Raw genomic sequence first — 17411 nt, forward strand, 5'->3', positions numbered from 1 at the left:
CAAAGGTCCCATCTCCAAATATTAATACCATCACAGTGAGGGTTAAAGCTTCAACATGTGGAGTTGAGGGGGGGACAGACATTCAAACAATAATAAGAAGCAAATTCAAAACAAGAAACTAGCTCTACTGAACTTGGAACTGTCTGTCCATCTATGGGATCTCTCCATTTTGGTAACAAACAATTCTATTGCTTATTGCTTTGATTTCCTTTTTTTTTCTCTAGTTTTTCTTCTTTCTTATTTTATTCCTTTTTTCCTTCTTGTTGCTGGCATCAACAATTTGCTATTAATGGACTAAAACTTGCTCTGTTTTTGTTTCCTCTGAGGTCAAACCCATTAACGGCAAATGGGCTTTAGGCAGCCCTTCTTCCAACTGTAACTTAATTTGGAATTTTCTATTTCAATTTAGAAAAAAGCCCTATATGCAGAAAACTGAATATGAATTAGACAATTATTTCCTATTAAAAGATGAAAGTTTAAGGAATAAAAGACTCTAGCCTGTCAAATTAGAAATGAAGGTGTATACCATTTTAAATAAGTGTTGTTTCAGCTGTTTAATAGAACCTACCTGAGGGTACATGAGACATAGGTAATAATAGTTACTATAGCACTAATAATTTAGCTCTCCAACATGAAAGTTTTAATTGCAGCCTTAAAAAATTTGACCATCAACCATTGCAAAGATTTCCTCTAGAAGACACACACACACATTTCTTTATGTAAGTTTGACACTGGCCAAATAATAGGTCAGTAATTAGATGCTTGGCCATTTATAAAATGGAAAAAAAAGGCATTTAAAATCATGTAGTGTGCATTAACCCAGGAAGCATGATATTATGTTTTGCTCCTTAAATTCCTACATATTTGGCAGATTATTTCACTTACTCTCAGTTATTGATATTGATGGAACACTCTGTATTATAATGTGGCAGGTTATTAAATCTCAAGGCCACTCATCATAATTTATGTTGCCATAGTTTGAAATACTGCAATCAGGATTAGTACTTAAGATATTCTCGTGTGTGGGACAGGGAGGAATGAATAGCTTTTTTCTCATTGAAAGAACCTCTTTCCCCTTCTGTCTAGGAGAGCTCTGGCTACACCAGAGCCTGGCAGAGCATTTTGTCTCTTTCCACATCTGATGAGACCTTTTGCAAACTCCTCCTGTTGCTTTGCATTGGTGCTCAGTCGCTGCAGTTGTGTCCAACTCTTTGCGACCCTATGCATTGTAGCCCACCAGTCTCCTCTGTCCATGGGATTCTCCAGGCAAGGATCCTGGATTGGGTTGCCATGCCCTCCTCCAGGGGATCTTCCTGACTTGGGGATCAAACCTTCATCTCCTGTGTCTCCTGCATTGCAGGTGGATTCTTTACCACTGAGCCACTGGGGAAGCTGCTTGTTGCTTTGGCTTTATTTAATTCCCTTAGCCCCGTTTGCTAAAATAGTTTATCTTCTATATACAGTCCCCACTGTTTCCTAACTGTTTTAATCACTTCCACGTCATTCTAAAAAGAAAATAGCTGTAATAAAATGCAATTATCAATGCTGGCAGTATTGGATTTTTAAAGAAGTAAAGCTCCTTAACTCTCAGCTCATGAAACAGTCTTTATTTTGTAGGTTTGTGTGACTTTATCCCAGTACAAAAAGCATCATCATGAAGCATCATAAATATGGAGAAATAGTGAAATACTAGCTTGAGCCAACCAGGCACTAAAATAGTCAAATTCCTGACCGCATGCCCCCTGAGACTTGCTCCTCCCATGGGCCTTCCCCTTTCAACGAATGGCAATGGTTCTTTCCAGTTACTTAGGCCTCAAATCCAGTTATTTCTGATGTCTCTGCCTCTCACAGCAAATCCTGCTGACTTGACCTTCAAAGTGTCAACGACCCAAGTCTTTTCACCACTTCTGCACATACCACGCTGGTCCCAACCACCATGACACTGGCTGGACACCTCAGAGCCTCCAGGCTCTTTCCTTGGCTTCCCCCTTGGCCCTCTAGAATCCTCGCTCAAGAGATATGAGAGAGGATCTTTCTGTTACTGGGGCAGATTGATGCCCTCTGCTCAGTCCTGAGACCCTTCACACCAATTCAAGGAAACGATAGAGCCTCAAAATGGCGGCCTGGCATTCGGACCTCACCCGACCCTGTCGAGCTCCTGCTCTTTCCTCTCCAGCCACCCCGGCCCGCACTGCTCTTCCCAGCTCAGGGCCTTGGGAGGGGCTGGTCTTCCCACCTGGACACGTTCTTCCCTCATTTCCCATTAGGGCTTCTACTTTACCACTTGCTGATTGGTTGTTAGTCAGATATCACATCATGAGGCCATCCTGACCACTTGATTTAAAAGCTTCAGCCCTCCTATGACATGCTGTGTACACACATAACATACGTTGTATATTTTGGGGCTATCTGTTTACCGCTCCCACAACCACCACTACAGAACGTGAGTCTGCGATGACTGAGATGTGTTTGTGATTTTTTAAATTTATTATTATTGTTGTCATTGGTTTTGATCTTTTGGCCACGCCACTAGGCATGTGGGATCTTAGCTCTGTGAGTGCATGCATGCTAAGTCGCTTCAGTCCTGTCTGACTCTTTTGTGACGCTATGGACTGTAGCCCACGGGCTCCTCTGCCCATCGGATTCTCCAGGCAAGAATACTGGAGTGGGTTGCCATGCCCTCCTCCAGGGGATCTTCCTGACCCAGGGATTGAACCTGCATTTCCTGCATCTCCTGGATTGGCAGGTGGATTCTTTATGACTGAACCACCTGGGAAGCCCTACGTATTAAGTTTTAGTAGCACAGATACAATTACCCTCAGATCAAACAATCTCTTTCTGACCACTAATTCCTCTCTTTTCCACTCTATTACTTATGCACATTAATTTTTCTCATCCTAAACTGTCTGCTTCTTTGATGGAAAGGGGCTACATACTTCTCCCCATTTCAAATCTTCCTGGGATGCTCAGTTCTAAATTTTATCTGAGTAACTTGTTTCCAGACCTGGAATAGATTGATCTCAAGCATTTCCTTAGTTTATCTACTAAGAATTCACTTAATTCCTGTGAGTTTCAAGTTGACCCCACTGCAGCCTTATTACTTCATACTCTTTTGGAGTTCTTGGCTAAGTGCATACAGGGTCATAAACAAATCTTTTAATCATATACTTTTCCTGTTCCTGTTTTTATAACATGATGAAAAATTGTTTATAAATATGGGATTTATCTTTTTATTTCAACTGACAAGGACTACAGGTAAGATTTCACTTTTATAAAGTCAATATTTTTGGACTCTTTTTAATATATTCATAGTATTGGGGCTTCAAAAAGTTTTCTGGGGGAAGTAACATTACATACCAGTGCTTGGAAGAATTCCTGGGGGAAATTGATGCTTTAGATCTACAGGGGATGGTGTGTGTTAGGGAGCCACCTGGTGCGGGGGGAAGAGTTCAGCCTCTGATATTTGTTCCCGGTCTCCCCACTCACCTGGTCCACCAGGAAGGGCAGGACTCAGCCCTGGATGGGTGGGAAGCCAGGTGGTCGCTCAGCTGTCATCCAGCTGCCTGCACGCTCAGCCTGAGCCAGTGGGATGTGTAAGCCATTTTGAACTTATCGTCCTTTTACCTTGCTGGAGGCACCTCCACAGCTGCACTCGCACGTGACCTTGGACCGAGTCCTTCTAAATGGCTCTCATGCATGGGCAGAGACGGGGTATGCGAACACAAAATTGCGGTGATGACACTAATCCTCAGCTGCTCCACATGGCAGGAGAGGATGGGCCTTGTTAAGGTCTGTGCGAAACCAGGGATGGAAAGCAGAAACCAGCCTCACATTTGTTTTTGTTTTTCTTTTTCCTATTTCTCCATATTTAGTTTAGAACTGACAATGGACTCTTAGATATCTCAACTCATGAGTTGTTAATAGTGTAGAGCCATCACTTCTTGACAAATTGATGGGGGGAAAGTGGAAACAGTGACAGATTTTATTTTCTTGGGCTCCGAAATCACTGCAGGCAGTGGCTGCATCCATGAAATTAAAAGGTGCTTGCTCTCTGGAAGAAGAGCTATAACAAACCTAGACAGCTTATGCAGACATGTCACTTTGCTAACAAAGGTCCATATAGTCAAAGCTATGGCTTTTCCAGTAGTCATGTATGGATGTGAGAGTTGGACCATAAAGAAGGTTGAGTACCAAAGAACTGATGCTTTCAAACTGTGGTGCTAGAGAAGACTCTTGAGAGTCCCTTGGACAGTAAGGAGATCAAACCAGTCAATTTTAAAGAAATCAACCCTGAATATTCATTGGAAGGACTGATGCTGAAGCTGAAACTCTAATACTTTGGCTGCCTGAGGCGAAGAGACAACTCACTGGAAAAGACCCTGATGCTGGAAAAGACTGAGGACAGGAGGAAGGGGGTGGGCAGAGGACGAGGTGGTTGGATGGTATCATTGACTCAATGGATAAAAGTTTGAGCAAGCTCTGAGAGAGAGTGAAGGGCAGAGAAGCCTGGCTTGCTGTAGTCCATGGGATATCAAAGAGTTGGACGTGACTTAGCAATTGAACAATACCAGCAAAGAGCTATTTGCTAACTTTGTTTTTTAAGAAACCAGGACATCTTTGCTTTGGGTAGCATCCATTCCTGAGTACATTTAGCACCTACCTACACTGTGCCTGACAGGGTGTGACAATTCTGGATCTTGTGTGAGAGAAAAGCCACCAAGCACCTACTTTCTACCTCCCAGCCGCTGAGGTCTATGTTAGCTTAATTTGAGAACAGTTAATAAGTTGTCAGAAAGAATTTACCCTTGGATATTTCAATTATCTTTTATCATATCCCCATGAACTGTAAAGCAATAAAACACAATAAAGTCATTCTAATCTTACTTTAAATGATTTTAGAAACAATAGAATGCACTGGCCGACTGTGCCAGAAATCTTTTGGTGAAAATGTGTGGATATCCTTATCTTGGTGTTTTTTCAATTCATTTTTCTTGAAACTTAGGAGTGTTATGAACGTATATTGAAATGTAACTAAGGAATTTCATTGCCAGTTAAAAGATACTTCAGCGGATGCCTGTATAAATAACCTGCAGTGAGGACATACTTTATTTGGGGTTCTAAATACAGAAGAAACTCCATTGACACACTAACTCCTGGGGATAATATGAACTTACGTCTTTTCCACAAAGGACCAAAAGGCAAACACTAACAAGTCCAACAGACATAATCATCCCAGTCAGATAGTTTAAGGGTGAGATGTAAAGTCTGTTCCATGAGGCCAGTGTATTTGCTTTGACAAAACGTTTACGTATCAGACCAAAAAGCTAGGGAAATAGATTTCTTAACACAAATTATATCACCAGGTAGAATTCTATTAATATAACAAGCAACACATGAGTCAAGAGTAGAAAGAGTTAAATCAAATATAATGATTCAAAACTATTGTTGCTTTAGATTTGGAAAAAAACAGAAATCAACCTGAATTATTCCTATTTTAGAAAGTATATGCTTTCAGCAAGCATGGAATACATACATACACTTATTGTGCTTTATTGCTTTATAGTTTGTAGGGATATGATAAAAGACCATTAAAATATCCATGGGTAAATTCTTTCTGATAACTTATTAAGTGGGCTTTTCCTGGTGGCTCACATGGTAAAGAATCTGCCTGCAATGTAGGAGATCTGAATTTGAGCCCTGGGTCAGGAAGATCCCCTGGAGAAGGGAATGGCAACACACTCCAGTATTCTTGCCTGGAGAATCTCATGGATAGAGGAGCTTGGTGGGCTACAGTCCATGGGGTCGCAAAGAGTCAGATAAAACTGAGTGACTAAGCATACACACACACACACACACACACACACACACACACACATGCTTTCAGCAAATATGGAATACACACATAGGCACATACATACCATCATACCAAGGCACACATACATAAAGACACCTATACACACAGTGTACATTTGCATGCCAACATAAATTACTCTTATATTCACTTTTGGTCAATAGTAAATTACAGACAAGTTTTTCTTTGTCTTGAATTGCTTATATGTTTGTTCCATAGGCCCAGGCACACACTCAGCTCATATGAGGGACACACAGTAAATATTTGCTAACTTTGACTTAACTGAATTGAATGAGTTCAGAACTGTGTAACAGAATCCCTGGTTTATGGAAACCTACTCACATTGGATAGTAGTGGACTGAACCAAGTCAACATTTTCATTGTCAAATGCTCTCCCTGTTTTCCAGGGTAACTTCAACACTTAGATGCAAACGCAGGGGACAGAATACTCTAAGCTGGTAAAAAGTGTGTTGATCTTTGCCTTCTAAAGTAACACCTTTAAAAAACAAAAACAAGTGACTATTTTGATTCCCTTTGTCTTGTTCTATTTTCGGCTTTTCTGACACAGTATCAGTTTTTCTAATAAATCTCCAGCACAGAAATGAAACAATACCCAGCCTTCTGGAAGTGGGACAAACTGCTAACTGAACAACCAAAGCCAAATGCATCATTTTGCCAAAACTGGGGAAAAGTTAACATGAAAAGGGGACAAGCTAAAACGATTCTTAGGATTTTGTTCTGTGAACTTCCAAACTGGGCTTTCACTTCCACCTAAAGACCTCTGCAGAGTCTAAATCTCTCTTTCAAAGTGTTCCTTTTTAAATTGTTTTCTCATTGAGGAATAAAGAGACACAGAGAGGGCTTCTGTTTTTGCTCTTCAGGTTAAACCAGCAGAAGCAAAGGGTCTCTATTTTCCTGAAGTGTGACCCTGCCTGCGTGGAAATGAGGAAGGATAAACTGGTGTGTCTAAAGTGACCTCTTCTGGGCAGGATGTGGAAGGCTGATGGGTCTCCTTAAGCAAGACCTTCCAACATATCTAATCTAAAGTAAATAATGTTCCAATATCCTCAGGTGGAGAACACACATTCCTAAAGGCTTTCCTGGGCAAGGAAAATGTCAGCAAAAATAACCCAAATAAAACGGCAAACCAGATAAGATTATCACACAACAGAACTAAGAGCTGCTTGGTGGTGGTGGTCAATCTCTGCAGAAATGTTCCGTCAACAAGCAAGCCATAAATGGAGCCGGGGGTGCTCAGAGTCTATTGGTCTCATGGGAACAAAATATTGATCAGACAAGGTAGTGCCACTTGATAATCTTCAAACGCTGCTCAAGTAACTGGTTACTAATTTGAAGAGTACAGCAGATAATTTTTAAATAATTTCTTCAGTGTGAAAGAAAAGCGCCATAAAGCAGGTGAAGAAATATAAAGTGCTAATTCAGGTGATTTTATGGTAGAGTCATAATTCCCTTCTAAGATAGAAACCTTGATCAGGGAGATGATCAGTGCTGGGTCTTTGCCTTTTGAAACTGTAAAAACAGATGAAGAGCAAGGCCAATATAAAGTGAATCACATACACACAAATGCCCCCAAAGTAGGTATATTCATGTAGATTCAGAGACTTTTCCTGCAGTTTTGCATTTATCAGAAAGAGTGGGGAGTCTTGAGTTTTAACCAGGCAGTGGATTTGACTCTACCTAGACTCTAAGCACAATTACAATTTTTCCTGCAGATGTAACACTTTCTGAAAAGGAAGTCCTTTTGAAGTCTAGGAAGAAAGAAGAGACCCCAGGTGAATAGTTTTTCTCTGGGGACTGATCTTATAGTCGCTGGATAATATGGACCAGGTAAGGCATTTCCATAAAAACTGGAGTAGTGATGATTTTCAGCTTGCTTTGTAGAATGAAGAAAATCAACAATGTTATTTTCTGACATACAAAGACCATCCCTTTTCCCACCGTTAAATTATCTGTCCCATTTTAGAATCATTTTGGTATTTACCAGACACCAAACTACCTTCAGCAGTTCTCTCCTCCGCGCGTCTCTAAACTGCTCCCAGTTTACTTCGTGTTCTGAATTTGTGTCGAGCTGCCAACTGCATGATAAAAAAAGGAAAAAGTGAAAAAGAGTTTGTTTTTGCTTCTTTGGTTTCAATTAACATCTGCCATCTTCCTGACCTGCGTTCTGACAACACAATTGCTATGAAATATTGGTTTGAACTTAAAACCAGAAATCTTGAGTGTAGGTTTCTGCCAAATAGGTGCTAGTTAGAACCAGCTGCCTGGAGCGGGACTACTAAGTGCTTGAAGGTTGCCTCTGATCTGAGCCAGTCTCCCCAGCGGAGCCCTTTCAAAGGAGAAACTGCCAGAGTGGATTCATCTCCAAGATGGATGAAGATTTATCTATAGCCCAATCAATGTGTCATTTCTCTTCTTGTATAGTTTATCATTGTGTAGATCCCAAAGTTAAGCTGAAGTAATGAATGACTGCTATATTTAGAAACTTAAAGCAATTATCTTGGGATGTAGATGGTGGTAGGAAGGTGTGTGCATTTGAGGGTGTGAAAGAAAAGAAACGGAATATCAATAATTCTGCAGACTACAGTCATGGAACACATGTTTGGGGGAAGTGGCCTGAATTATGGGCGTTTGATGGAAATTGCAAGCCAAAACAGACTCAAATCACTCCTCAACATACCTGTGCCACAGGTGACCCTGGATCATCAACAGTAATCAAAAGCTTAACTAATGGAAATAATTCTCTGTGGGTAGAATTGGCCATGGTCATCTCATTAGGCACACAGTTCTGTTTTCAACGTAATTAGTCATCTAATTACTCATCCAAAATTAGTGCATTCATATGCCTAATTAATTATAATTTCATTCAAACTACCCTGTTGGTAATGCTTTTGTTCTCTGTTCCAACAAATCAAATGGCAGAGGAACATATTTGATCTGGAAATTGGTTTGGGTTGAGTCTCATCATAAACATATTAAAACACTAATGAATAAAACAGTGAGAATGTTAATTTCCATAATAAAGATAACACCCCTTCAAATATTAACTCTTTCTAAGGAACACCGGTTTCAAACATTAGAGCCATTTATCTCCCAGAACCTCAGATTGAGGGCTGAGGTCGAAAGAACAAGATCTGAGTTCAGATACACCCATTACTAAGAACGGAGTCCTGTGCACGTTTTCCAGGTGGCTAAGTGGTAAAGAATCCGCGTGCCAACGCAGGAGCTGCAGGACACATGGGTTCCATCTCTGGTTCAGGAAGATCCCCTGGAGAAGGCAATGGCAACCCACTCCAGTATTCTTGCCTGGAGAATCCCATGGACGGAGGAGCCTGGTGGGCCACAGTGCGTGGGGTTAGACACAACTTAGCAACCAAGCAACAACAACAACCTACGCACGTAGGAAGGAAAATTAGCGTATAGCACAGAAAACCTGGGATGTGGAGGGCCGTTGGGTTTCTTATGAACAAAACAGACTGTACAATGTTTTTGGTCCACTGTTCATAGCTGACCAGGTAAGATTATTCAGAAAAGATAGCCTACTGCATAGCACATTCCTCCACTCAGTGCTCTGGGGTAGCCTCAACGAGAAGGAAACCCAAAAAGGAGAGGATATATGTATACACACAGCTGATTCATTTTACTGTACAGCAGAAACTAAAACAACATTGTAAAGCAGCTATTGTTGTTCAAGTTGCTAAGTTGTGCCCCGCTCTTTGCAACCCCATGCAGCACTCCAGCTCCCCTGTCCTTCACCATCTCCCCGAATTTGCTCAAACTCACGTCCACCGAGTCAGTGATGCCACCCAACCATCTCATCCTCTGTCGCCCCTTCTCCCCCTGCCCTCAGCCTTCTCTTCTTCCTTCAGTTGGGATCTTTTCCAATGAGCCCTTCGAATCTGGTGGCCAAAGTACTGGAGCTTCAGCTTCAGCACCAGTCCTTCCAATGAAAGCAGCTGTACTCCAATAAAATGAATTTTAAAATAATAAAAGATAAAAGGAAAAATAAATAAGATAGTCTAAAAGTTGTTTGATAGTCAATCTACGCTTTTAGTGTTTCCCCCCAAAAAAGTAGTAAACAGCTGTTTCTGGGGGATTGATCATGCCCTAGTCACTAGTCTAGGGGTTTTGAATTTTGACTCATTTAATCCTCTCAACTGACCATTGAAGTGGCCACTGTATTGGCCTCATTTCCCAGAAGAGGAAATTGAGGCACAGAAAGATTAGGTCAAGTGCCTGAAGCCACCAAAGGGAAGCAGTAAAAAACTGATCCCTTAGGAAATCAACTTTCACGCTATCTTTTATGAGTTTTGTCCTAGAAGCGTGGTAGACATAGAACACTGCTGACTATGGAGATTGATTATGAAGAATATTGATAAGTATTGGCTCTTTTCTCCTTTTCTTTTTTGACCATACTTGTGATTTGCATTGACTTTCAAGCTCGACCATGGAAAAGGCACCAGACAGACGCCCACAGCCTGCCTCAAACTCAGTGTGCTAACGGGACCGTGTGTGACATTGTGAGCTTAGCTTTCAGAAAACATAAAGGGCAATTATTGAGGTGCGCTGCTTTGAAGTAAATCTGAATTCTCCTAGAGCGTGAGAAGATGAAATGAAGAAGAGGGTGCTAGCTGCATTCAGCCAAGTGCTGTCAGAAGGGCAGGAGTTTGGGATTGCTTCTTCAGGATCTGTTACTACTAATTACTAACCTGACAAATTGTCCTAATTCCTGACACACTGGGATATTTCAATATTGCTTAGGGCTGGCCTTGAATTACCATCTCTCCCTTACCCTCATGGAGTGTCCTCTACATAAGAATGAGTCCCATTCCAACAGCCTGTTCATAAGTCCAGTTTGTTCATAAGTCCAACAAAGTTAGGCTAGGAACCCAACTAACAGGCTACCCAGGTGGCTCAGTGGGTGAAGAAACTGCCTGCAGTGCAGGAGACCCCAGAGATATGGGTTAGATTCCTGGGTCGGGAAGATCCCCTGGAGGAGGGCACGGCAACCCACTCCAGTATCCTTGCCTGGAGAATCCCGTGGACAGAGGAGCCGGGCAGGTACAGTCCGTGGGGTCACAGAGAGTCGGACACGACTGAAGCGACTGAGCATGCACGCAGTCCTCAACTAATGCAATCGGCTGTATAGTACTGCACTGTAATAGGTTTATGATACTTTTCACACAAATAATACATTAAAAAACAAACACAAAAAATAAAGAAAAAATTTTTAATCTTCCAGTAACATACCTTGAAAAGGACAGCAGTCCAGCACGAAAGCTGGCACCGGGGGCTGGCATCGAGTGAACAGGCCGCAAGAGTCACTGGCTGGAGGAGGGAAACAGAGCTGGAGGATCGTCAGCAACAGGAGACGGAGGGCAAGCTGCGGCATCACTCACACCAGACCCCGAGGGGACATACATTCCCATCTTTGAAGGTTCAGAACTTGAAGGTCTGTGTGTAGGGGACTTACTGTAATTTGCAACTTCTCTGGGATTAGCCAACACCATCCAAAGCAGTTTGAATGCACGAGTTCGATGCTTCGTGACTTAGTTAAAAAGAATGCAAATGGGTATAAAATACCTGTATTTCCACTCTGGTTGGATCATTGTGGGAATAAATAAAAGGTAGCTTGGTCTGGTGGCCAGAGCACTCTAGGAGGCCTGACTTCTAGGCCCAGATTGGCTCCTAGTTCGCAATGTGACATGGGCAAGGCACTTAATTTCCCAGCATCTCTGTTTTTCTTTTATAATACGCACGGATTGATTTTTTTTTCAGGTTTGAAAAGAAATGACATGAATGACCTGGCAAAAATAATTTCATTTCAGTTGCTTTATGCACATACTAGTAATAGAAATAGAAATAATAATGAACACATCATAATGATGAATAACAATCATGAACAACAGGGATGGCTGCAGGGCAGTAAGAGAAATGATGGTTTTGATGATATAAGATGACTTAATGAATGAGATGACTCTGATGTGGAAGCGTGTAGGTACCCTTCCCTCCCTTCCTCTCTCAAAATTAGCAGCTAAATGCATTCCCTGGATGCTTTATACACAAGAGAAGATGCTTCACTTCTAACTATACTGTAAACTATGTTTTAAAAAAATCTACTTTTTAAAAAACTGGGCCACTGACTCATCTTCATATTATGGTTATAAAAGGAAAAATTTTAATTCCTCAAGGGAAAGAGACACAGCCAGAGAACCCAATTACCTGGCTGAAACCGTACAAATATCAGTTTGCACACCCAGCCTCAGAACAATAGCTATTGTAATGAATTACCTTTTTCCGTGAAAGGCCTCTGTGTCTATCCCCTGGTTTGCTGTTTTCTCCGAAGGTTGCTATCCCGTCTGAGCTATAAAGACATGATGCATTGGTTTCCTTTCTTCGTCTCTACTTTTTGAATTTGGTACAAAAACTAAACCATTCATTTTCATTTTTCTCAAGAGTTTTCTTGCCTTAATGAATGTTTCTATGAGAAAGAAGGAAAGGAAAGATAACATATGCCAAGAGACTAGAGAAAATCTTAAAGGGGACAAAAAGTGTGAGAGAAGAAAGGTGAGAGGGGGAGAGAAGCGAAGCAAAGAGTCAGAGAATTAGAAGAGCAGGGTTCAGCCTGCGGGACTCTGCGCTCACCTTTCTTTATTCACTAGTTTCCATTTTCTTCCGTCCCCACTTCCATCTTCCCCCCTCTGCTTCTGCTTGTGCTCCTCAGAACTCAGCGGAACTAGAAAGGCTCCTTGTCTTTCTTCCCAGATCCTCTTTGAATGGTGAAATAAAATCAAGTCTATGCATAATTGCTCTGTGCTGTTCAAAAAGCGTTTTCCTGAAGGGAGCTTTCTACTTTATTCATTTCAACTATTAATGTGTGTATAATATGCCTTCATTCCTAATTATTTTGTCACCATTTTGTTAACAGTCCAGGATCTACATTTGAACTAAGACACTTTAATTATCAAATTAACACAATTTCATGGTTGATATGTTCAATTTCTCACCACTGGACTTTTTAATTTTCTTTCTTTCTTTTTTTTTTATTAACTGGCTCCTTTCTGGTCCTGTCCTCTAATCATACAAAGAGGTGTCTAATACCCTTGGTTAACATTCATGAATACTTTCCATAAATATCCAGACATTAAGGGTTGCAAAAGAGTGCCTGTTCTTGCAACACAATTTTCCTTGTAGTCTTTCTTCATTGATTTCTAACCCAGCAATGACATTTATTTATTCACAGGTTATGATCTTCAGTTCAGTTGGAAAAAGAAAAATTCTCGTGGCTTTTTCTACCGCTAATTGCTTGAACTCAACAGCCTCAGGTACAAAAATAAAGGCAGTTGGCTTTAATGAAAAGAAAAGGAACACCTACAATTGTAGCTAACATTAAATTATGAAAAAAGAAAGATAGGTTACTTTTTTAAGTTGTCAAACACAAATGATAGAAATGAAGACGTAACGGTGGAATAAAAGAGAAAGTAATTACAAGATCCAGAATAATGAATTTCTTAGCTTATTCATTGTGAAGTCCTTTGCACAGTTTCTCTTCTGTATTAAGGGCCCTGAACACACTGGTCCCTACCCAGGAGGACGGCAGCTTTCCTCCCGTGAGAGGAGGAAATGCTGATTCAGAGGCAAAGTAACCATAATCATTCTCAGATTCAGAAATTCATCTCGCCAACCTTTAAAACATTGACAGTTATAGAAATCCATCAGGATGACTCCAGACCGGCTGAGTTTATCTGTGTGCACCACCGTCTTAATAAGCATCTTTATTGGGGTATAATTTATATACCATAAAATTGGCCCTTTGAAATATATATTGGAATGACTTTTAGTAAATTGGCAGAATTATGGGAAGTTTACCACAATCCAGCTTTAAAACATTTCCATCATCCCCCAAAGATCCTCTGTATTCATTTCTAGTCAATCCCCATTTGTGCCCTCTGGCCCCAGGGATCACTAATCTTTCTTTATATATTTGCCTTTATAGACACTTCATGTAAACAGAATCATGCAATGTGTGGTCTTTTGTGTCTGATTTCCAGCACTTACCCTCAATTTTACTGTTACAGCAGGTTTTCCAACAGGTTTGGTGTAAATTATGGTCCCTCCTATAATCAGTTTTGCCGAGGTCTGCGTTATTATGTGGTGCCTTCACTGGTTGTAAAGACGAACAAACACCACATCATGCTGAAGTGAAAAGATAACTTTTTAAATGATTAAAAGAATATCACCAAGAATAGGAAGTGAGACCAAGCACAACTGCAAGAATGGGTTGGGTGTATGTATAAAACATTTATTTAAAAAGAAAAATAATGACAGCTTTCAGTGTACATTTAGTGTGTTAGCGTTTTTAGAAAATAGCAAAGATGTAACATTGAAACATGACTTTTTCTAAACACATTTTAATAATGTATTATTGCTTTTAATTTAAAAAATAAAGTTATCAGCAATTTTTCCAAAGTATCATTTTATAGTTATTGAATTTAAAATGATCTCTTCTTCATAGATGATGCTTGAGTCTTTTTTTTGAAACAAAGTTTCCATTTATTGAGGAATTCGACTGCTCAAAATCATAGCATACTGTCATCTTTTTTACAGACCAGGATTATTTCTGGGGAGAAATCCTGACTGAAAGTTTGTGGAAACACATCTACAGTTTTGAAATAATTGTGCAAAATATTGGGATCTTCCTTTCCAATTGGATGGGGATACAGCCAGTGTTGACCAACCCATAGTGAAGCCCAAGGTAACCAGTCAAGTGTGTGCCCTTGTGTTCATACTTTTATTATTTAGAAAATAGATTTTATCTTTAAAAGCAGTTTTAGAATTACAGAGAAATTAAAAAGATAGTCCAGAGAGTTCTCATATACCTCCTCACCCAATTTCCCCTGTTATTAGCATCTTACACTAGAACTGTAGGTTTCTTACCATTAATAAGCCAATCTTGGTATGCTAAATAAGGTCCATAGCTTATTCAGATAGCCCGAGTTTTATTTTCTAATTTTTCACTTATTTTTGGCTGCACTGGGCTTTTTTTTAGAGCTTCTCTAAGTTGCTGTGTGGGCTTTTCTCTAGCTGTGGCTTGCAGGCTTCTCATTGCAGTGGCTTCTAGAATGTGCAGGCTTCAGTAGTTGCTGCCCATGGGCTCAGTCGTTTCAGCTCCCTGGCTCTAGAGCAGGGGTTCAGCAGGTGCGGTGCGTGGGTCCACAGTTGCTCCACCACCTGTGGCATCTTCCCGGACCGGGGATTGAACCTGTGTCTCCTGCATTGGCAGGAGAATTCTTAACCCCTGGACCATCAGGGAAGTCCTAGTTTTCACCAAATGTTTCCTTTTTAGTCCAGGATCCTGTCGAGGATGCACATATCACTTCATCCTCATGTCTCCATGGCTGTGATAGTTTCTTAGATTGTTTTTGATGCCCTTGACAATCTCGAGAAGGACTGATCAGATATTTTCTGGAACTCTTCTCTGTTGAAATTTGTCTAGTGTCTTTTTTTCCCCCCTTTAAGATTTGACTGGGATAATGTGTTTTGGGGAGGAAGACCACAGAGGTAAGGGAAGTCCCATTCTTATCTGAAATCAAGGGCACACGCTAGCAACATGAATTGATTCTATTGATGTCAACCTTGACCACAGGACTGAGGTCGGAGCTGTCAGCTCTTCCCACTGGAAAGTTACTCTCCCCCTATTTCCATACCATCCTTTTTGAGAAAAGTCACACTCCACAGCCCATATTTAAGCAGAGCGAGCTTATATGCCACCTCCCTGAGTGTAGAATACCGCATAGGTTATTTGCATATTTGTCTATTCTTCCTTATTTAGTCACTTATTTATATTATTACAAGTTCATTGATGTTTGGATGTTTATGTTATACTCTGGGATTCCCCAGATGACTCAGTCTACAAGATCCTCCGTTGTGAAACCAACACAACACAAAAATGTTGTGAAAGCACAGCTTGTGCTCAAGAGGGAAGTTTTTAATGATGGTGCCCAGCAAACAACCTTTCTTTCTGTATCTAAAGCATGTCTACATGCCCAAACCATGCATATCAGGGGCTGGCGGGGATCAACCCCAGCTGACGGAGAATCACAGTAAAATCCATGGTGAGCTCAGAGCTTCGCTCATTTATAACTTCACTCACTCACACGTGCATCAATTCATTAACACATTCAAAGGGTGTTTGTGAGTGCTTTGTTTTTCATAAAATATTATGTAGTTTATTTTAAAAATTTTTATCTTATATTTAGCACAGTTGATTGACAACACTGAGTTAGTTTCAGGGAAGGGCTTTCTTGATGTCAGGTGAAGGTTTGGGTTCCGGGGCTTTAAAGCAGATGTGGGTGGGAGATGAAGCAATTCAAGCGATAACAAGACACAGTAGACTTTCAGGAGGCTTCCCTGGTGGCTCGGTGGTAAAGAATACGCCTGCAATGCAGAAGATGCAGCTTCCACCCCTAGGTTGGGAAGATTCCCTGGAAAAGGAAATGGCAACCCTCTCCAGTATTCTTGCCTGGGAAATCCCATGGACAGAGGAGCCTGGTGGGCTATGTACTGCATGGAGTTGCAAAGAGTTGGACTTAGTGGCTAAAAAACAAACAATAGGCTTTCATGAATATATTGGGAGTTAGGTGGGGAGGATTCTTGCTCACACTGTGGTAGAGGCAACGGTCCTGGTGATTCATCACAAAGGATGAGAGCAGAGTGGGAGAACGTTTGAGGCAAAATGAAATGTATATGCATTGAGCACAAGTGAGGCCTTTATGGGGCTGGAAGAGGGTGGTTGTGGTGGGGTGAGCACAGCATCTCTGAGAGATGGTGGGAGAAGAGATGCTGAAGAGCAAAGAGCCAGGGCACATCGGAAAGGGTCTGAAAACCATCTTGAAAAGTGTAGTTTTGATATTTTCTAAACAGCGTGGTTACTAGACGTCAGTGTCACGAGGTCTGGCAGCGCTGTGGGGAAGAACTCTGGGGTGTTTTGCTTGGAAAGAGAGAAATCTGTCTGCATCTATCTTCCCCTTCATTCATAGACTTCAGACTTCAATTGTGAACAGAGATGTGAACTTGACTCTGAAGGCTGGGCAATACCATCCACATCCCTGAAAAAACTCATTGATGACAGACACAGATACTGATCAAACCACAAGTTACCTTCCATGGGAAGTAAGCCAGCATGAGAGATGATAACTCAAAAGAGGGACTTGAGACGGACACAAACCATGGACAGCATGTTCACCTGCTGAAGGGAAGGGGAGGGTGCGTTTAGAAAAGGGTTTTTAAAACTTTTGTTTTAAAGAGCTGTAAAAAGCAATTTTTAAAGCATTTTAACTTTTTGAAATGCCAGCCTTTTTCATTTGTTTCCAAGCAGTAGGAAACAAGTGACCACGAATGTATACACCACAGGTATTGAGGCACACCCGGTAAATGGCCAAAAATGGTGCTTTACTTTAAAATATCTTTCCCCCCTAAAAACAGCATTTTAGAATATTTTCAATGCCAACTTTTCAGGAACAAATCTACTTCAAAGAAACGT

At 41.0% G+C, this 17411-nt stretch overlaps 1 long non-coding RNA gene across 3 annotated transcripts in view; it reads left to right on the plus strand.

Annotated features, from left to right (window-relative positions):
* LOC145529807 (uncharacterized) overlaps positions 1–17411 on the plus strand; it is a 373203-nt gene that overhangs the window by 338272 nt on the left and 17520 nt on the right. For all 3 annotated transcript variants that reach the window (XR_014071362.1, XR_014071364.1, XR_014071363.1), the window contains 4 exons: positions 7585–7699; positions 11112–11321; positions 13113–13194; positions 14477–14624. This is a non-coding gene — a long non-coding RNA (uncharacterized LOC145529807). The remainder of the gene's footprint in view (positions 1–7584; positions 7700–11111; positions 11322–13112; positions 13195–14476; positions 14625–17411) is intronic.

The sequence above is a fragment of the Giraffa tippelskirchi genome, chromosome 12 (genome assembly GCF_054371585.1).
Source record: "Giraffa tippelskirchi isolate mGirTip1 chromosome 12, T2T-mGirTip1v1.2.pri, whole genome shotgun sequence".
Classification (NCBI taxonomy): Eukaryota; Metazoa; Chordata; class Mammalia; order Artiodactyla; family Giraffidae; genus Giraffa; species Giraffa tippelskirchi.